Source organism: Python bivittatus, unplaced genomic scaffold (assembly GCF_059951505.1).
Source record: "Python bivittatus isolate LINGU-HERP-01145 unplaced genomic scaffold, Pbiv_v1 ctg000980_np1212, whole genome shotgun sequence".
Taxonomy (NCBI): domain Eukaryota; kingdom Metazoa; phylum Chordata; class Lepidosauria; order Squamata; family Pythonidae; genus Python; species Python bivittatus.
In genome coordinates, this window is record NW_028277125.1 from 50,302,012 (window position 1) to 50,324,377 (window position 22,366).

At 37.5% G+C, this 22,366-nt stretch overlaps 1 protein-coding gene across 4 annotated transcripts in view; it reads left to right on the forward strand.

The window, feature by feature from the left end:
- Window positions 1-2,313: 2,313 nt before the first annotated feature.
- Window positions 2,314-22,366, forward strand: part of ADD3 (adducin 3) — a 112,473-nt gene continuing 92,420 nt past the window's right edge. For 2 of the 4 annotated variants that reach the window (XM_088132490.1, XM_088132495.1), the window contains exons 1-2: window positions 2,316-2,465; window positions 3,930-4,871. The gene's annotated coding sequence lies outside the window, so the exon portion shown is untranslated. Of the gene's footprint in view, window positions 2,466-3,929; window positions 4,872-22,366 lie in introns of all 4 variants that reach the window. The other 2 variants (XM_088132493.1, XM_088132491.1) reach the window with 2 other exon arrangements.

A 22,366-nucleotide genomic window follows, 5' to 3' on the forward strand; every position in this document is an offset into this window, starting at 1 on the left:
AAAAGGTTTGAAATACTGTATTTAAATCAATGATATTATCATAGGAATAATTATTCTAATATATTTAAATGAATTTGTACAATAAACAAAATCTACATTTTCAAAAATTTCCCTAGATCCAATTGGAAACATATCAGATTTACTCCAAGAACTGAATAACCTAACTTGGATCTTAAGATGATTTAAGGAAGTTCACAGGAAGAAAGTTTTCCCTTCCTTTCTTGCAGCCACCTTCAGTTTCTCAAAGCCACTCTTAAAGCCACTCTTTAGGTCTTCCTAAAGAACATAACATAGGGCACAGGGTGACTAGAGGAGTAAGGAGAATATTTTCTAGAGTCAACTTATTTAGCTTAGGAGTCAAGCCGTTACAAGTTACAATGAAAAAGAAAAGTTGGGTTCATATATTGCACTAATCCATGGTTTGTTTAATTATAATTGATTGAATTAATCAGAACTGGCTGAGTTTTCCACAGTATGCCAAATTGTAATCCGTGCTTTACAAATCACAACAGTTGGGCTGTGCAACAGGCTAAGTTAAAATCAACCAAGCTACATTTATAGTTTAGTGTGTTGTATGAACTAGGCCAATAGCTGAATTTTTAGATTATGCTAGGGTACATTTAAAAACATGGAAATCATATCTATGTGCATGTACAAAAACCAAATCAAGTTGTTGATGCAAAACATGGGTTGTGCAAATAATGCCCTGAAACACGACAATGCATATCATTTTTTTTGTTTGTATAATTCTACCAGACATATTACCAAACCTGGGAAAAATTAATAATTTATTAATTGAAAGTATGGCTTTAATAACATGAAGCTAATTTGAACAAATGCTATTATAAATAAGTAATTTATCTGTGGCAGACAAACTCCTCACACTTTGCAATCTCAATAGGAAGGAAGCTTTCCATTACTATTTTATGTGTACTGCTGAAGTCTGTTTGATTGGGAAGGATATAAATGATTATGCTAAATTACGTATCTTTTAGTAACATGCCTTTTATGATTTAACATTAAGATTAATTTGCAGCATTGTTGTATAGAGTTTTTCTACAGATTTTTACATAGGGAATGGACAGCATTGGTTGTTCTTGTGAATGAACTTGGATGGAGGTAGTATACCCTTCATCCTTTTGGACCTTTCAGTAGCCTTTGATTCTATCAGCCATGGTATCCTTCTGAACTGGCTATGAGGGTTAAGGATTGAAGGCAGTGTTTTGCAGGTGGTTCCAAGCAGTGAGAATAGAGGTGGAGAGATCAATCAGGCAGTCACTCCCTTGAGCTGTGCCACAGAGTTTGGTGCACTCCTGCTTTTTAACATATACCTGAAGCTGCCGGGAGAGGTTAAGAACGGTTGGTTGCTGATGATTCTCAGTTGTACATTGCCAGCTTGAATCAGATGGGAGATGCCATCAATATCTTATACCAGTGTCTGGAGGCTGTCAGGATCTGGATATGAAACAGGCTGAGGTTGGATCCCTGCAAGGCAGAGTTGCTGTTTGTTCACTGGGGTTGCTCTAACTGCTTTCGACTCCTCTTTGACGGGATAGCATCATGGACCTCCTGGACTCACAGCTGTTTCTAGGATGGACAGATGGAGGTCATGGTGATTGTGATTGTGGCAAGATTTATATATATATATATATATATATATATATATATATATATATAAAATCTCATAAATATAAGAGCATTTATTTCCATCTCTCTCATGTCCTGTTGTCATTAACAGGGAAAAAACATATATTTCATGTCATTGGAACTCAGTAGCTGTTTCTGAGTAGGTATGCATAGTTGCCCTAAGCTAGTGTGTATGTGTGTATGTGTGTGTAGATGGATGGATGGATAGATTGATCGATCAGTGCAGACAGCACTGCAGTTCTGATTAGTAATAAGTATGGGAAATCTTGCAATGAGTGGGATGAAATAATTTTCCCTCCTTTAATATTCTCCTCCTTTCTTTCTATATAACTGTTCTAGATCCCACTAGTATTGCACTATGTCCTATTTATGAATTATGTAATTGTATTCTGGCTATGCTTAGGAAATAACTTCCACTGAACGAAGTGGAACTTCAAGTCTGAATAGACCTGCACCAAACACAATTTCCTTCTTTCCTTGATTCATAAGCTAGTTCATTTTTCTCTTCTTAATTTTTAAACTTATTATACAATTCTGCCAATACAGTACTTCTGATAAGCCTTCCTGGACTCTAGGTGGAAGGAAACAGTGGGAATGACTCAATGAGTTTTAGCAAAAACGCCTTTTGCTTCTGCCAGCACATAGGGGCAATACAGAGCCTCTCTAGGAAGCAACATACTTTCCTGTCCTTTGGCTTTAGAACTGCTGCAGTCTCTCCCTCCCTCCCTCCTTCTCTCTCTGCCTCTCTCTGCAGCATTGTGAGATTTAACACTCCTACAAAAGGAAAAAAGCACCGTACAGGAAATCTGGGAAAGCTGGTAAGGAATTTCTATCAGTTTCTAAAATAAGGATGGAAAAAAAGCAGGGTTACTTAGATTGGAATCAAATTTGCTGCATGCTTTTATGTAATGGTTGCAGACTTGGATAATTATCTGATAGTCTGACGGCAAGAGACACCTCCCCTTTCCCTGTCCTCAAGAGTGCTTTTGTACAGTTAATTAATGCAAACTTTCATGCAAGAAGGAAGTAATTATAACTGTGCATTCACTTTTTAATGACAGAGAAATATGCAACCTCTTCCTTTCCAGGAAGATTCAATTATGGCAAATATCAGACGACATACTGCCATAATGAAGTTAGCAAAATCCCCACATTCTAAAACAGTAACTCTACTTCTGAATTTTAAAACTTAGGAAGATGATAAAATAATTTGAGAGAGTTGAGGTAAGAAACTGCAATCGTGGAGTTTTTTTTTTTTTAAAGCATCACCTTGGCCATCGGAAAAAACTTAGAAGTATAAAAATAGTTACATGTTGGAGAAGGAAGATATGTGTATGTATATATACACTGTACTCCAACGTGATGTGGGTGTGCATGATTAGGTGAGTGGCAGCTTGAAAGAAATGGAAAGCATCTTAAGGGTGTACATACTGAAAAACCTGGGAAATAGAGGCTTTGTGTGTCTCTAAAAAAAATAGAGAAAAAAGCTCTTGTGATTTTTGTTAATGAGAAATCTGGAATTTAAACACACTAATTTACAATTATCATAGCACAAAACTATACATATTTATTTGGGATTCCCATTCTGGTCAGCATAATTTACTATCAGATATATATGCTGGTCACCAAAATTGCATTGAAGTAAGTGGAATTTACTGCTGAATAGATACGGTTATGACTGGGTTCTACGGTGTAGGTGTATTTTTTTTAAGGCGACAAGTCCTTTGCACTGTATACATGGGAGTAACCTCTTATCACAGTAGGAATTACTTTTGAGTAAACACATGCATGACTTGGCTTGAACAGATGAAGCAGGTGATTGCAGACATGGGGATGGGCTAATTTGAAGGAAGCTTGAGTTTGAAAGCAGGGATTGCTATATTCGAGGAGTGAAGAGTTAATATGAACTCAAACTGGTTGATATTTCAAGTCACATACTGAAGTTGTCCTTTTGAAACCTATTCACTGAAATTAGTTATCAGATATTGAGAATGCAAAACAGTAAGGCTAAAATTATGCATCGTACTTGTAGTTACCTAAGAGTTTGATAGAAAAATGGGTTTTAATTCATATTTGGATACCAGTTTACTATCAAAGGAATCCAAAAGGCATAGGTAGTTGTTGAAGTAAACAGCACTGAGAAATGACTGCGGGAAAAAAAGGGGGGAATTGAACAGATGCGGAGAGCTGCGCCGAGAATATGAAGAGATCTTAAAATACCAGGATCAAAGAGAAAAACCCATTTTATGGACTTCTTTGCTTTGGAATGGGATTATTTACAGGCACGGTGCTCGCCTGCTGGATTGAGGCAAGATGCAGATCACCCTGGCGAATTTCAGACTGCATGCTAGGCAGTGCAATGCAAAAAAAAGACCCGAACTGCATGTGTGAACCCGCCATTACTCTAGCCATTTTGTATAGTCGAAATCAAGGCGGCAAAACGAGGACATGGACCGAGAGTGCCACGTGTGGTTGAGGGAATCGAAGGTAGAAGGCGGCTTTTAGTGCGCGTTCTACCTCTGGAGGGTTAACGTTCGGCGCAGAGATGCCACAGCTGCGACAGCCGCCCCTCTTTAAAGATGTGTGAACATGTTTCCCCGCCCATGGTGTAGATGAAGACCAGAGAGTCTCTGGAGAAAGAGGGCGGGGAACTGGGCTCCACATTCTGGCGAAATGAACGAATGAGGGACGCGGCGGGGAAAGGCGAGAGACGTTCTGCGGGCCCGGCGCGCCCGAAGAGGACCACCCTCCGGTTCGCTGGCCGCGGAGTCTCCGCCTCTCAGGCGTCGTCCGTGGCCGCTGGGAGATAACAAACCTCCGCTCTGGGCCGCTTCCCTCCTCCGCTGCGGAGCGGGAGAATGTCTTGAAGCCCCAAACCTTCCGTCTCCGTTCGCTGCCGGCCGCTCCCCAGTCCACCCCGCCCCTTGGGGAGCAGGGCAGTCAACCGTCGTCGGCGATTCTCCCTGCAGACGAGGAACCTCAGGCCGGGAACTGGTGGAGACGGAAGGGGCGCTGCCGCCCGGCCCCCGAGCCCCTTCCTGCCCGACACTGAGCGGTCCGCTCCGCCCCCTCGTGGCTTTGGCCAGGCCCGGCCCTCCCCGTAGGAGGTGGTGCTCCCCGGCGAACCAGCCAGAGCGGCAAAGGCAGCAAGAGGGAAACACGAAGAAGCGGTCGCCGCTGAGACGAGGCAGCCTCAGCACCCCTTTCAGCCGAGGGAGCGATAGGTGAGGCCTTCGGAGAACGGCAGGCGGTGGAGCGGGGTCGGTTTGGGTTCTTTTGCTGTGGTTCTCTCCGGTAACCCGAGTGCGAGTTTCAGCGTGACGGTGCTGTTATGCTGCTGCGGTTGTTTATTTTTGCACTGCGTTTTGTTTGTTTTTGGAGGGAAAGGTATCTTAAGGGTGAGACAGATTCTCGGAAGCCATCCGAAGGGCTATGGTAAAAAATAGAGATGGGGAGGAAAGCAAATAAAGCAAGGCATAGATAGCCAGAGGGAATGAGATGTACTAAAGCGAAGGCAGGAGTTTCCATGGCAAATAGTAGGAGCTGCTGGGAGGCCTATTGCAAATAACAGGAGTTGAACATACGCGGGACTCGATTTAACGTAACCGAGTCTGGTTAATTCGAGTTATAAATATCCCAAAGTGATGAGATATACTAACTAATTGAGTATTGCTTTCTGAGATAATTTCGTGTTTTTAAAGGATGGGAGAGGAAGGGGCAGCTCATAAATCATCGGTAGAGGAAGGGCCATTTGCTTAACTAACTTTGAAGTCACCTTTGCTTAGATTTTAGCACGGTCTGTCACAGCATTTAGGATGGTATATCTAGTAGAGCCTCTTCTGATTCATGATTATTCTTAATACTATTTTGCCAAGTTTGGGAGAGTTCAGTTTGAGGTGGTCCAGTAATTATGTGAGAGAGCATGCAGACTTTTAAGCCTAGAGATGCTACTTAGATTTGGGGTTATTGCTACTGCTGCCTTGATTACTGTAATTTAGACTTTATGTGCTAATTACACATGGAGTCACCTTTATAAAATCTTTATTCTATAACCGGGCTACAGTGTTCTATTTAGTGCCAATGCAGCCAGTATAGATTAGTAAGTGTTGTGTCTCCTAAATAAATGGCACTGGATTATTCCATGTGATCTGTGTGCACTGAAACGTCTGTTGGGTTTACAGTATTCATCAGTGTCTTCTATGTTTACCTTGTGAGGTGGATTTTTTTGCTATCTTTCATGTTGATATTATTTATTTTGTCCTGCTGCAGGAAAGTGGGATACAGTGGCAATTGATATTTTGCTCCTTATTTGTACAGAGTGCACTATTTGTGCTTTTGGTTTTGTAGGCTCTGCCCTGGACTTCTGTTTCTGGAATGCACTGTTAAATAGTGAAGGATAGGATGCTAGATAAAACTGACACTTAATTTCTATGGAAAATATAATTGGCCAATGTTCCACTGCACATATGTGGCTGAGGTGCTGAAGCCCTTTTTAGCAAAGCAGAGATAAATCCACTAATTGCTAAGTGGAGGCTAGCACATTTGTGTAACCTTGTCCCACCCTCTTTCCTTGAAAGTAGGCCCTGTTAGATCTAATAGAGCATTCATGTAAACATACCTTTCTGTACAACAGATGTATCAGTGCCATTTGATAGCTTGTACTATATTTCTGATTACAAATTGTGACATGCACATCTTCTGTATGTTTGTTGTAGGTAACAGAAGTAAAATATTCTGTATTGGGACACAGTATAGTGTGAAAATGCTTTATAAATTGTCAGTTTACTTTTTGTAGTTCTCAGTAGTTGAATAATATACAGTTTCTCTTTTAATATGTTATACAGTACTATACATTTGCCGTGATGTTACATTGGGTGAAATTTCATAAGAGGCTGTGCTCTGTGACTTTTCAAAAATATTCAGCTTTCTATATATGCCAGAACTTGTAAGAAGGATTATATTGAATGATGGGTTTGTTTTGTGCAAGAGAGAGTGTCTGATTTTCATTTGTTTCCCCCTTGTCCCCCTAAAAAGTTATTTCTCAATATTGGGGGGGTTTCTGGAATACAGTGTAATATTGCATACAAAGTTGAAAATAAATATAGGGACTTAATTTAGGTGGTAAAAGAGCATCTTGTTCTGCAAAACTAACACCAGATGAAACTCATTTCTGTGATGTTTTGATGAATGCTGAGATGATAGTTAAAAGTCACTGTTTCAAAGAACCAAAACTCCTTAGTCTCTCATATGTTATTTAATAAAGAACTATCCAAATTAAAGTAGACTTACACAGTACCTTTTATATACTGTAACTTGTAAATTATTTGAAATCTTTTTTGCAATCCTAGGCAAAAACAAAATGTTTGATCATTATTAAACAAATTATAATAGTGATAAATAAAATGACCATGTCATATTTCAATATATTGTCAAATCATATAGCTTAGCTTAACAATTAACATGAAAAAAATAAAAGAATGTTTATCCTGCACTCGGCTAATGGTTGTTTTAGGCCTCTATGGTCATAAGTTATTAAGGCCTGCTGTATAGTGATTGTGCTGCACTTACAAGATAAATCTTAACTGTTATTTATTCTGATAAAGAATTTGATGTTTGCAAATGTCTTTTGGACCATGATATGCATTATTAGTATTGTCTGTTAACAAGCAGAATATATTTAAAAAGTAATTCAGAAATTATCATCATTGTCCTACATTAAATATTATGTCTGCAGGTTAAAAAAAGGGTTGTGTGTGTTTATATATGTGTGTGTAATATAATATTGTGAAGCTATGGGAGATAAAGTTTTGTACAGAAAAAATGTTTTGTTGGACTACTTTTTTTCATTTTCCTATTGTAGGGAAATGAATTACATTTGAGACACATAACTGAATTTTGCTAAAAATTTCCAACTTTTTCAGATTCTGAAGTCTATAAACCACATTCCTTTATTTGTATGCCTTTATGTTCTACATTCGTATAACTAATGCTGCTATTTGTTAAGAAAATATGAGATTGTAATAAACACTGCCTAGCTGTGGACATTGGTCCAAATAGGAATTGAGGATGTTGGATTTAAATATGAGATGTTAAACTTACATTTAACTATATTGCATCCCCTACTTGGTCTATAAAAGAGAAATAGTGAAGACAGTTTTTGTTTGCTTGTTGGTTTTCTATTTTTAAAGTCAGGCTGGATAATTATTAACAATACATGTTTAAAAAATAGAAAAATCAGTACATTTTCAGAAAACTAATAGATAAGAGCCTTAATCTGCCATCTAAAATCATGGCTTTATATTGCTATTATTTGGTAAAATTTGGCGCACTTCCTTAAGAAAAGACAGTAATACATCTCTAGAAGTAGAAGACTAGAAATGGGGATTATAGAGAATTGTTGAGAAACTCTTTTTGGATTCCTTCATAACATACAGCCTTGTCTTCCCTATGCCTTCATGGTTGGAAATACTATATATCCCCATCACATAAGGATAGTTTTGTGTACCCTTGGAATGAAAGTGACAATATCCAAGAAAGTTATACTATATGCGTACTGGGTTACAATTCATATAATAGTATGAAGAACCCCTGTCTAAAGAAAGCATTCATATCGATTGTGCATTTGGGCCTTCCATCATGACATGGAATCTTGCCAGCAATAGCACATCTTCAAATAAGTCTCTTTAACAGCAGAGAAAAAAACTGCTTTTAAAAAGAATCAGTGATTGCCATAGTTTCAAGCTGCCAGTTTTTGTACTGTGATGAATCCAGATTCTTTTATTTACGTTGCAGTTGCAATTGTGCAGATGTTCAGACCCCATGACGCTGGCTGCTGGCCAAAATATGGCATTCATCTTTTCTCTGCAGGTGTCCACTATTGTTTGATGGAAACTGGGAGGGAATGGCAAAGGATGAATCGTTCTGTGATTGTTCTGTTCCTGATAGGTTTCTTACTAGTATTTGTTACTTCACTAGCGTAAGAAAAAACAACAGTTAAGCAGCTGAGCAGGCATAAGTGGTAGGCTGTATAATGCATATATTTGAACTTATGAAGATGGCTAAATATATGTTTCATGGATGATTTATTTTTTATGATCCAGAGAATTTTATCTATAGTGTATATTTCAGCCTTATGGGTTGGACAGTTTTTAGAAAGCTCTGTATTTTCATATATGTTATAAAATATAAAACATGAAACATCTTCAAATCTTAAAGTGTGTAGTGTGTGTTAGCATGGTGCAGAACTCAGATGTCAAGGTCTTTCTTAATTTTTTGGAAATCTTCAGAAACAATACCGTGTCAGTTTTACCTGTCACTATTGTTTGCAAGTGGATAGTTCCCTTAGTATCTGCTAAGCTTCTTGCCCCACATGATTTTTCTTCCATTTTGGAAAAAAAAAAAGTTTAATGAAGAAATAATGTGTTGGCATATGGCTCTCCACTGTATTTTCCCCTGCCAGTTATTACTTGAATATTTGCTCCCGGGCCAAACCATATTCCATATTCTCCCATCTTCTCCTAAACACACCCCATAACACCAAGCAACAATTAATAAAACCAGCAAAAAATAGCAGTGTTCATTCATGAAGACAAATAGGACAGTCAGCATGCAGGTTGATACAATCTCTGAGCAGAATGGCTCCAACTATTTTTTTTCAGTGACTTAAATTGGGTTGGTAAACTACGGCCCGTGGGCCAGATCTGGCCTGCCACATGTTTTTATATGGTCCACAAGCTAAGAATGGATGGGTGGCTTATCACCAGGCCTAAGTGTCAGCTGAGTCCTGGGGCAAGGGGCAGGGCTGAGGCATCCTGGGCAGCGGCCTATCAGCAGCCCCTTTGCTGGCAGGCTGGTGCTGTCCACTGGCTGCCACGCTCCTTGGTGTGCAGAACTCCTAGCCATGCCTGTGGAGACAGAGAAGGGTGGGGTCTGGCCCTTTTCAGACAATATTTGTTTTAATGATAGTTGTAGCTTGTTGTGATGTACAAGCAGAGCTACATGGTTTGTCTGGTTTTCTCACTTCTACCTGGGTTTTTTTGTACCCTGTGAAAGCTTCCAAACAATCTGTAAAAGTTCAAGGCAGTTAAAAAGTAAGGACATAAATGAGGAATTAGCTGAACTAGCAGTGATTATTCTGCTTGCTTACAAGACTTACTCTGGTGTTACAAACTATGGTTAAAATGAGGCATTTCTTAGTATGATAGGTGAATACAGTCTAAAAAAGGACTTCATAATCTTGAATTGGGCTTGAAAATGGATAAGTCAAGATAACTTTGCAGATGAGTGTAATATTGCTGTACTTAGGCAAATTAGGAACAATTTTAGTTTCAGAATTTTGCACTAGTTTTAAGCTTCTGTACCATTTTTATAGGCAGCCCCTCAGATAGTACATTACATTACAGTGACGTAACCTGAAGTTTATCAGGGTATAGATTACTACAGTCAGGCCATATTTATCCAAGAAAGGTGGAAGATGATGAGCAAGACTTCAAGCTCAGCAGATCTTGAGAAGAATGCACACTTTTTGGAATCTGAAACGAGAAAAGTGCCTTGGGGGAGTGAGTTGCTAATCAGTGGCTCTTAGAGAAACTGCATTTTTCCTGTGGTCTCACAGTAGCTACATAGTCCCTGGAAAATATGTTCATCAGTTAAAGAAGTGTTGACAGCACTGCTAAGCTGTACACTTGGTTTGAGGCAGAACAGGTTATGTACCAACTTCTCAGACTTGGAAACTGAGCAGCCACAATGCCTTAATCTCACCAGTTGGTATGCAGTTGGTTTTGGTGTGGACAGCCAGTCTTTTTTCAAGAGCCTTAAATTATGTATAGTATAGTGATGAATGACTTCAAGGCAAGATCTCAAGATAAGGAGAAAGAGAAAACCCATTTCTGCTAACTTCTTCCACTAATAATTCAGCATTTGCTGTTTCGTCTTGGAGATAAAATTACAGTCTCTTTGTGTATTTCATAACTAGACTTGCTTGTGAACGAAAATAACTTTTTTTACAATAAAAACCCAAAAATATATTATTCATAATGGATTAGTTTAATAAAATATGCTTCACTCATGCAAATTTCTTCTCACCTCATTACCTTAAATAGACTCTTTCATTACAGAAGAGGAGGAAGATACATGAAAGCTACTGTTTTCTATGTAACACAGATGTTTAAGATTCGTCACACTTTGGCTGGTGTGGGTCTTCCGGGCTGTGTGGCCGTGTTCTTGAAGTTTTGTTTCCTAACGTTTCGCCAGCACCTGTGACCGGCATCTTCAGAGTGCAGGAGCACAGACAGGAGCAGTTCTGACTGCTCCTGTCTGTGCTCCTGCACTCTGAAGCAGTTCTGACTGCTCCTGTCTGTGCTCCTGCACTCTGAAGCAGTTCTGACTGCTCCTGTCTGTGCTCCTGCACTCTGAAGCAGTTCTGACTGCTCCTGTCTGTGCTCCTGCACTCTGAAGATGCCGGTCACAGGTGCTGGCGAAACGTTAGGAAACAAAACTTCAAGAACACGGCCACACAGCCCGGAAGACCCACACCAGCCATCGTATGCCGGCTGTGAAAGCCTTCGACAATACATTCGTCACACTTTCCTTACATTGTGAATTTCTTTTAAAGTTAATTATACCACATAAGACATAAAATAGATTGAAAGGATGACATTTTTTTCAGAACTCTCCAGGTATGTTTGTCTGATTAGAGATAGAAAGTGTAATTCTATGGGAACCATGCCTATTTGTGAAGAAATCTCACTAAAATTCTGGTTTTTTCTTCCTACTTATAAAAGTGTATACATGTAGGCTGAACAAATGAATGGGAGATCTATTATCCATATCTTGTCCTCTGTGGGCCAGAAGAAGAAGGTAGGGCTGAGTTTAGACACTGTACTTCACATAGTTTAAGGTTGTTGAATAAGATATAATGGTTTATTCCACACAATGCTAAGCTATAAACCTTGGTTAATTAACCACATTGTCTGGGTTTATACTTCACACTAAACTGAAAAGAAATAAATCATACTACATTATATCTTAATGTGAATTATTAATCCACTCTAGATATTTACAGAAAGTTATGGTCATAAAAGTTTGTAGCATTTTATATATTATTAATTTTTTCAGCAATATAATATGATAAAAAGCTGCCAAGTATACTTGCAGATTAAGATTGTGATGTTCAGATTATAAATTTGTTATAAGTGCACAGTAATATCTTAAGTGACATTCAAAATTGTTTTTGATCTTTGAGATTTTAAATATCATTTGTATATGTGTGAAGAAAAAATATTGTGGAAGGCTTTTTATTGTTGTAAGCTGCCTTGAATAAATGTTATCAATGTTTTAAATTGTTTGCCTCAGTATTGGAACAAAGAATTATTGACTTCTATAAAGTTAAAATGGTAAACGCTTCTTTAAGCCCACATAGCTCAGCACTTGGGGACTTGAAGCTTTTTTTGGCAGCAATACAGAATTAGTTTGCATTGCCTTTTTTTAGTTAAAGACAAAATAGGAACTTGAAGCTTTGCTTCTGAGATTACTATCACCCAAAATTCCAGCATAAAACACACTAGAGTAGATAATCTCATTTTCCACCTTTGTAATATAAATTATATGCTGCTTCCATTGTCTATGGTTAAATAAAATTGTATTGAATTCATGCTACTTGAGCTAAGATTTTTCTAGAGAAAATAAAGCTCTCTTTTATGCAAGGCGACTTTTGGATATATTTTGGCTTCAGGTTTCACAAGAACCTGGTGTACAAAATATCGGTTAACAACATCACCTGCCTGTAATAAGCTAGTAGTTAATTGTCAGACTTTATTTGAAGTACAAAATGAAATATGCTTTCCTTATATGTTAAAGTTTTATATGGAAATAATTCATCCTTTTCACATTTTATACTTGTGCAATCCTTATTCTATTCATTCATGGTGTAGAAGGCGTCAGATATACACCTTTTACTAATACACTGGTCAAATTTCCATATAAATTGTTAAATTCCAGGGAAAGCCTGGATCCTTGATAGCTAATTTCATGATTAGCCCTTATCTTGAGGGAATATTCAGAAATCATGAGATTTGTTAATACAGACAAACTTCTAAGACATACATATTCTTATATAAATATACGTCTATGCAGATATATATGTGAATGAATGATTAAATGTTGGATTATGCTGCTGATAAAACAAGATTTCTGGTATCAAAATATTTTTCAGACTGAGTTCTAGTGTTTTCATGTATCAGTTTATGGAGAGGAATGTAGGCTTAAAAAATAGATAATCTTGTTTTGCTGGGATATTTGTAACTCCTATCATATCGTAAACTAAAATCAGAAATGAGAAAGGGATTGTATTTAACTGATGTATATCAAACTGACTTGTTCTCTTCAGCCACCTCATGAAACTCATTACCCTGCCCAAGAGAGGAGGAAAAAAAGAACATTTTGTATCTTAACTTGTCTAGCACATTAATAACAGACAAGAAGTAATAAGCCTATGATAACAGTATTTTAATTTAGTAATCAGGCTAACATAAATATTGAAGAGAGGATTTATAGACTATAGTGACATAGTAATATTTGTGCTCATGTATGTTTAATTTTTTCAAAATTAATAGTTTAATTTTTAATAGTTTTTTTTTAATTAACTATATATATATAAAACATTTCCACCAGGAACTGTTGAAAAAAGTCCTTTCTCCCTCTCTCTCTTTTAAAGATATTTAACTTTGTATCTTTCATAGAATATGAACTTTTCAGTCCTGGCAGCATGGATTGCTTTTTGGTGGATTTAAATCTGTATTTAAAGTTTTAATTGATCTACCAAAGCTTGCAACTTTCAGGATTCAGTTATACCAAATGTTTTAATGGAGTAGTTATATGTAATTTGTGTGAATATTGATTAGTTTGACAACCCCATTTATCTCACTAGTTGGAAGTTATTCTACAAAAATTGCCATTAACAAATAAAAATGTACTTATACAGTATTTGTCATATTTGTGCATTTCTTGAACAAATAAAATATCCCTTTTTTTTGTATTTTTAAAATTTGTATTTTCAGTGCCATGTTACAATCACACAATTAGAAAGAGCCATTTAAGCATTTGACTGCAATTACTTAGATGAATTCATTATTCCAGTCATAATTAGATTTTGGAGTAATCCTTTGTGTTGTGGCTAATTGGAATTTCAACTGCAAAAAAGTAAAAGTTTCAGGAAGAAAAAACTGCTTTTTCTTATGTGAGTTTTGTGCATGTAGTCACAATCTATGAGAACTTTTGCATTTTTTTTTCTCTTCGGAGGCAACAACAAAAAAGATGTATTGATGCCAGAACTTTAGGCAGTACCTTCCATTATTGTCTTGACTGACTGGAACTCTTGAGCATCGCAGAAAATTCATAGAACCTTCAGCTTATGTGGGATGGGGCCAAGCCTGTTGAGTTTGGATGGCCAATACTATTCTGCACCAATGGCAAGAGGGAAGGAAGAGATAATGGGGATATGGGCCAGTGGGATATGCCATGCTGGGATATTAATAGCAACAGCTAAGAGAAGAGAAAGAAGAAAAGGCATAGGAAGACAAGTGGTTCAGTTGAGTATGTTATGCTGAGGCACTGGCAGGTGAAGGAAGGGAAGGTGCTTGAAAGACTGAGGGCAGATAGGCAAGTAAGATACACTGTGCTGGGAGACACAACAGGGAAAGAGAGGTAGTGTATATCAGCCTTGCCCTTTTCTCCCTCTCCTAAGATGCTGCTGATGCCAGTGTTCTTGGCTCTTTTTTTATTCTTTCCCCATCCCACAAACCACTGGAACAACCCCATGTGGCTCATGTATGAACTAAAACAGTTATAACATGTTTTGGTTCAAGCACAGACACTTGAAAACAGCTGTTCCATGCATGGACTATTTTGCACATTCTAGTTTATAAATACCTTAAAAATAGAAATATTTATTTTTATAGATTAGACTATAAAATTCAAGTTGTAGCATCATAGTTGAGCCCATAAGGTGAAAAGCCTGATGTCTCAGATGTGCGGTCTTGGAAGCCCTCTTGAGTCTACACAGCCTGTCCCTGTCTGCTTTTTTGGTATGGAAGCATGATAATTGTCACTGCCATCAGGAGCCCTTTATCTGACCCTTGAATGTAAGAGAGAGAGCCTGTGCATTTTATTAGCTAGTAAAAGTAGAAAAGATGAAAAAAATGAATTATATAGTGTACCTTCTGGCCCTACAGCGTGTGACTAAGGAAATCAGCTCTTTCTTTTTTGTGGAATGATATACCAGTCTCTTGAAATAAACAGAATCAAACTTTATTATTTTTTTTTAAAGGAAAAGAAACAATGTAGAAAATTCTTTTTTAACTTTAATCACTAGCCAACATTCACTGGTAAAGGACATTTTTAAAAAGTTGTTCAAATATCTGTTAGTGATTTAAAAGGATCTCCCATTGAAAAATATACAGGAAAAGGAAAATATACAGGAAAATATTCCAAGGAAACCATAAGATGATACTGTATTTTTCTTATTTAGAGAGAACTCTGTTCTAAGGAGTTTCCAAGCTGCATAAAGACACATGGTGCTGAGCTTAGATAGAGGAAATGAATAACAGACAATAAAACTCAAATAGGAATGACATTCAAAATAAAAAGTAATCCTATACAATATTGCTAACAATAGTTACTTATTTCTTAGAGACGAACAGATCACTGCAACAAACATTTCCTTCCTGCTTCCCTGGATTCTTAGAAATTACAATCTTAATTCAAAAGCTTGGGAGAGCAGTGTTGCCTCTCTGCTTTACCTCACCTTAATACCCAACTTCTGTCTTTCGTCTAAAACAGAACAAAAATGTTTCTACTAGGAAAAAGGGAAAGATTTGCATGATCTTCCTACCTTTTTCTGACTGATCCTTAGCCATGCCTCAGTTGGACTGAACGTTGATTGATCATCTGAGCTTGCCTGGCTTGAGGAGTTGGGACAGGAATATCCTTGCAACAGGTCCATGCGTGGATATTCAAAATATGTGCTTTTGTTGAGTAAAATAGCTGTTCTGTATATAAGCTTTTCACCATATCCCTAGTTTATAAAGGTATTTTAATCAAAAAGATAAAGATTGACAGTTATGTACAGTAATAGATTATCAAATTCAAGTTGTAAAACTCAAAACTTTTCATGATTTTCTTCCAAATTTTACTATCATTAGTTATCTTACATATTGGCATACTGCACAGATCATTTGTGGGCACAAGATTCTCAAAAACACATTCCTTAAATTTGTGAATGTTTTATTCTATTCTTCAGCTTGAATTGGCTTGCTAATAGCATATAAGTGTCATAAACTGTTAATAATTGACTTACATTTTGAACCTTCAGGGAAGGAGATTGCTAACCACAGCACTTTTACATGTTATGATTCAAAGGTGTCTGTGCCTGTTTATTTTTATCATTAACTTCCGTGTGCTTAAAATACTACTGTGTATTTTTTTACATAGCCTCAACAGGTGGCAGCACTTTGTTGATTGGTGATCTTGGAAGCTAAGCAGGGTCAGACTTGGTCAGTAATTGTATAGGAGACCACTTAGCAGTTCCAAAAGAGTGGGTTAGACTGGGAATTAGAAGTAAACATCCTGGAAGAAAGCAGCAACAAACCACTTATACAGCACAGCCAAGAAAACTGAACAGTTGTGGTCACTAGGAGTTGACTAGGAACTGATACCTTCTTTAAATTGGTAAACTTTTTATTACAGTAGCAACTGAACCTATCCCTGCTGCCTCTGAAGAGAACTTGCATCTCATTGTTTTATATACTTCATTCAAGTGTAGTGCAAATCAGATTCAAAAAACAGGTGAGGCTGTGTGAAGCTCTTCAAGTTTCATTGTGGGATCTTGCAGATTCCAAAATACATACATATTCATATTCATAGCAGCCAGCACATTTCTAGATCCTTAGTTCTATGCAAAATAAGAGTTTAAACCACTCCTCCTCTGATTTCTCTGCATGTGCTCAACCAGGGGACTGCAGTTAGCCTCTTGAATACATTATATAGTATAAAGGCATTTTATTGTTTATCATGAAATTGAAATGCATTATCACAGCCAAATAACATGCTTAACAATATTGAGCTATAATATTAAAAATAATAACATACTAGAGGATATAACTCCATAATCCAACTGTACAGGTAGTCCTTGGTTAACGATCACTTATTCAGCAACATTTTGAAGTTATGACATCACTGAACGAGTGGTGGTTACGGCTGTTCCCCAAAGTTCTGGCTGTACCAGCAGCCCCACAGTCACATGATCGCAATCAGCTTGGCAGTCTGCTTGCACCTACCAAAGTTGCAGTGTCTTGTAGTCACATGAGCTTCCCACAAGCAAAATCAGCAAGGAAGATTGCAAGTTGCTCGAGTAAGTGTCTCTCACCTGCACACCCTCTCCGAGCCTTGCTGGCTTACACCCCATCTCCCTGGCAACAGCCACCCCAAGCTCTGCCACTCTTGCACTACGCCTCCACCTCCATTGCACACCCTCTACCTATCTCTTAATGAATACAACACCACTACATTGAAATATTTAACACTAAAATACTGGTTTGATAAAGTACTGGTGCAGATGTGGTAGCATAATTTAGCCTTTTTTCTCCTTTTTAGTTTTTATTGCTACTGAGAACAATGTGCATCAGACCAGAAACACTTAATTCATCACTATATTAATAGAGAGGAAGTTGGTAAAATGTAAACGCCACCAGGTGGAAATTGTATTATTCTTGTATGCTAGCAAATAAGCTTTTAAAACATAATTGATGATAAAATAATCTGTGTTTCAAAATACATTGGAACTAAAAAAAATGGAATTTGTTAGAAGCATTACTCTCCTGATTCATGAACTGACATTTGTTTATCCACTTCCCCTCAGTCTTACATATTTGTAAACAAGCTATGGCTACTTGAAGAATTTTTGGATTAATGAAATTTGCTTTTGTATTTGATAGTTTTACAAATGAAATACAGGATTAGATAATTAAAATCTATGATAGGTATACAGAGTTAGGATATTAATAGTTAAAATGCCTAATGTGAAATTCTGGTTGGGTTGAGAATTGTATCCACAATACAGTTCTCATGTAAAATGAAAAGAGCAGGTGCAACATTGCATTCTTATTCTATAGAGCCTGCTGATAATAAAAGAAAGGTTTAGTTTTTTCTATGCCATTGAACTGGCCATCTCATTGAATAAAGTATGTTTTCTACGTTTAAATATAGCTTAAAGGGTGGCTACAGGATAGCTGCTGTAGCAATTGAATGCTTAATGCCTCTCTGGAAGTTTGAAAGCAATTGCTCATGAGTTCTTGGCACAATGATCAAGTACTATAACAAACAACACATGTGCCCCTTTTTGGATATATTTACTTGCAACTTAGAATCCATTTTAAATATCAGATTTCCTTCCTTTCACCCTCTAATTTGTTTGGAACAAAATTAGAATTAATCCAGTCTAGATCACATGATACATATTGCGATATTAGTCAAGTGGTTTTCTGATAACTAGCAGTATTTTAATAGTGATGAGAGAATTGGTTGGTATTCTGATAACCAATAGTATTTTTATTGACAGCGAAAAGAGAATAGGTTGGTAATTGTTACGTTTCAATCAAAGGCCAATAGCATAGCAGAAAAACGTTCATTGTATTTGAAATCAGTGGGTTTCAGTAGGTTTTATACTTCGTTATATGGTTGTTGTATGAGTTGTTTCATACATAGGGATTGTACTGCTGTGACTCATTCTAAATGTTTCAAATTTGATTTAGTTGAAATTTTATATTAATATCAATAGTAATGGTATAATTTCAAATTCAGCCTGACAAAATGTGAAATGCATAAATAAAAACATGGAAATTGCATAGTAATTGTGGGAAAATAAGGCAAGGTGGGAAAAATATAAAACTGGTGTTGCTTTATGCTGTCAATTTTACTTAAAATTTAGCATCTGGTTTTGCCTAATGCAAAAGAGTTGAAAGGACTCCCTCCTGCTGTAAAGCCATATAAACAAGCTTCATCAAAACACAGTAAGTGAGAGTTAAAAAAAAAAAAAAAAAAGATTAGAGGGAGAGGGCAAAATCATGGCATGATTACAATGTTGCTTGACTTTGGTTATTTTGATCTGTATACTTTTTGTCCATGCATCCCCACTCCTTTCTCAAGGCTAAATAGCAGACTTTTAAAAACTTCCATATATAAAAAATAAAAAGAACAAGAAGAATGCTTCTCTGTGCAAATAAAAGCAGCAACTTCATTTCAGTTACTAAGAGTTCTTTCACCTTTTCAAGGACATTTTAAATTTCAGTGAATTGGAGCTATTGTTCTATAACATCTGATCTTCTACATCAGTAGTTTATCACTTAGAGATTGAAGGACTTTCTACTAAAGGGTTGTTTATTAAGATACCTTGTACTATTCAAATTCTGGAGACGTATCCTCCTATCTGAGACAAAAACCTATAGAAAATCTTTGATCACCACTTAGGGTCTGTCTTACAGTGGGGCAAAAAAGTATTTAGTCAGCCACCAGTTGTGCAAGTTCTCCCACTTAAAAAGATGAGAGAGGCCTGTAATTTTCATCATAGGTATACCTCAACTATGAGAGACAAAATGGGGGAAATATCCAGAAAATCACACTGTCTGATTTTTAAAGAATTTATTTGCAAATCATGGTGGAAAATAAGTATTTGGTCAATATCAAAAGTTCATCTCAATACTTCGTTATATATCCTTTGTTGGCAATGACAGAGGTCAAACGTTTTCTGTAAGTCTTCACAAGGTTTTCACACACTGTTGCTGGTATTTTGGCCCATTCCTCCATGCAGATCTCTTCTAGAGCAGTGATGTTTTGGGGCTGTCGCTGGGCAACACGGACTTTCAACTCCCTCCAAAGGTTTTCCGTGGGGTTGAGATCTGGAGACTGGCTAGGCCACTCCAGGACCTTGAAATGCTTCTTACAAAGCCACTCCTTCGTTGCCCAGGCGGTGTGTTTGGGATCATTGTCATGCTGAAAGACCCAGCCACGTTTCATCTTCAATGCCCTTGCTGATGGAAGGAGGTGTTCACTCAAAATCTCACGATACATGGCCCCATTCATTATTTCCTTTACACGGATCAATCGTCCTGGTCCCTTTGCAGAAAAACAGCCCCAAAGCATGATGTTTCCACCCCCATGCTTCACAGTAGGTATGGTGTTCTTTGGATGCAACTCAGCATTCTCTCTCCTCCAAACACGACGAGTTGAGTTTAGACCAAAACATTCTACTTTGGTTTCATCTGACCATATGACATTCTCCCAATCCTCTTCTGGATCATCCAAATGCTCTCTAGCAAACTTCAGACAGGCCCAGACATGTACTGGCTTAAACAGGGGGACACATCTGGCACTGCAGGATTTGAGTCCCTGGTGGCATAGTGTGTTACTGATGGTGGCCTTTGTTACTTGGGTCCCAACTCTCTGCAGGTCATTCACTAGGTCTCCCCGTGTGGTTCTGGGGATTTTTGGTCACTGTTCTTGTGATCATTTTGACCCCACAGGGTGAGATCTTGCATGGAGTCCCAGATCAAGGGAGATTATCAGTGGTCTTGTATGTCTTCCATTTTCTAATTATTGCTCCCACAGTTGATTTCTTCACACCAAGCTGCTTGCCTATTGCAGATTCAGTCTTCCCAGCCTGGTGCAGGTCTACAATTTTGTTTCTAGTGTCCTTCAACAGCTCTTTGGTCTTGGCCATAGTAGAGTTTGGAGTGTGACTGTTTGAGGTTGTGGACAGGTGTCTTTTATACTGATAACAAGGTCAAACAGGTGCCATTACTACAGGTAATGAGTGGAGGACAGAGGAGCCTCTTAAAGAAGTAGTTACAGGTCTGTGGGAGCCAGACATCTTGCTTGTTTGTAGGTAACCAAATACTTATTTTCCACCATGATTTGCAAATAAATTCTTTAACAATCAGACAATGTGATTTTCTGGATTTTTTTCCCCATTTTGTCTCTCATAGTTGAGGTATACCTATGATGAAAATTACAGGCCTCTCTTATCTTTTTAAGTGGGAGAATTTGCACAATTGGTGGCTGACTAAATACTTTTTTGCCCCACTGTATATATAAAATCAAATACATGGAGCCTAGTTTTCTGGTATGCAGGAGATCCATGACTGGATATTCTGGTATCAGAATAATCCCTCTCTCTTGAGTGTCCTTTGCCTTTCGGCAAACTAACAAACAGCATTTAGGGGAGATAATTTTTATGAGAAGGAAGGGAGAGGAAGGAAGGAAGGAAGGAAGGAAGGAAGGAAGGAAGGAAGGAAGGAAGGAAGGAAGGAAGGAAGGAAGGAAGGAAGGAAGGAAGGAAAAGTGACTTGCATCCAATACATATTTGAGGCCACACTTTGTTGAGATTATTGATCATTGCTGGAATCAATTCAATAACTTTGCAAGGATTAGGCCAACCATTTGTTCTTGTAACTCTTGACCATGGCTAATTAGATCTACTGGGGAGGATTTGGTTGATTGCATCTGAAGAGTTAATACATTCTTGTGGTGAAGAATTATGCCCAGCATTTTAAGAGTGAAGCTTTCTCTATACCCCAAAATACTAGACCAGTGCTGCCCAGTCACAAATATCCCTTTTTTAGCAGAGAGATTGATGTTTAGTCACTTGAAGATGTGTTTGGAAGATACAGATTTTCTAAACTCATCTCATTTTGTATTCAGGTCTGGGTACCTTGGTTTGTTTATCTTTTATTTATTACTTGGGGTTGCATGTGGCTAACAAATCCTCAACACATTATATTTAAACAAACGCTAAGCCATAATACAATACATTCCCTGTCCTGGCGCTGTCTAACCAAACCTCACATTCAGATTCCACTCATTTTTCACATCCCATCCTCAAAGGCTCTGTGAAAGAGCCAAGTCTTGTTTTCGTATATGACTTTAACCTGGATGAAGATAGGAAGTACCTCTTTGATTATTTTCTTGGTTATAGCTCCTTGCCAATGCAGAAGTTGAAAACTAGTAGCACTGTTTGACAGTGCTTCATTTCCTTCTTTTAGAGTCAATTTTGTAAAGTAACTTTGGAGGTTTTGTGATCAAAAACTACATATATTATATGGCGTTCAATAGGATTCCATCGCATCTTGTTTATGTTTTAAACCACTGAGAGGGGATTTGGATCATGTGTGCTAATGACACTAAGCTCTTGCATGTTTCTCTTTCTCCCATTTGAATCAGTAAAAGCTGTCAACATAATATAGCTTGATTTAACAAAGTACCCCATGGTTAGTGTGTGCTGGATGGCATTACATTTCAGTGGATATATAACTGGCTTGAGAATCATACTGAAAGAATCCTCATCAGTGGTTCCTCATCAAACTGAAGTGAGGTGTCAAGTAGGGTACTACTCTACAGTATTTGTGTTAATGGTTTATATGAAGAGGTCAGTCAGTCAATCTTTATTGATTAGCCTTCTGGCCATTTCAATTTCATAAAAACAATCTAATACCATATTAAATATAAAATCCAATATACAGTTAAAATTATAATTATAAAATCCAATATACAGTTAAAATTATAATTATAAAACCAGGAACTGTCTTAACTCAGTTCATCATCTTTACAATTTATGACATTGGTTGCTCTAAATTCCTCTCTAATTTTTATCGCCTTATTAATGAACTTAGTG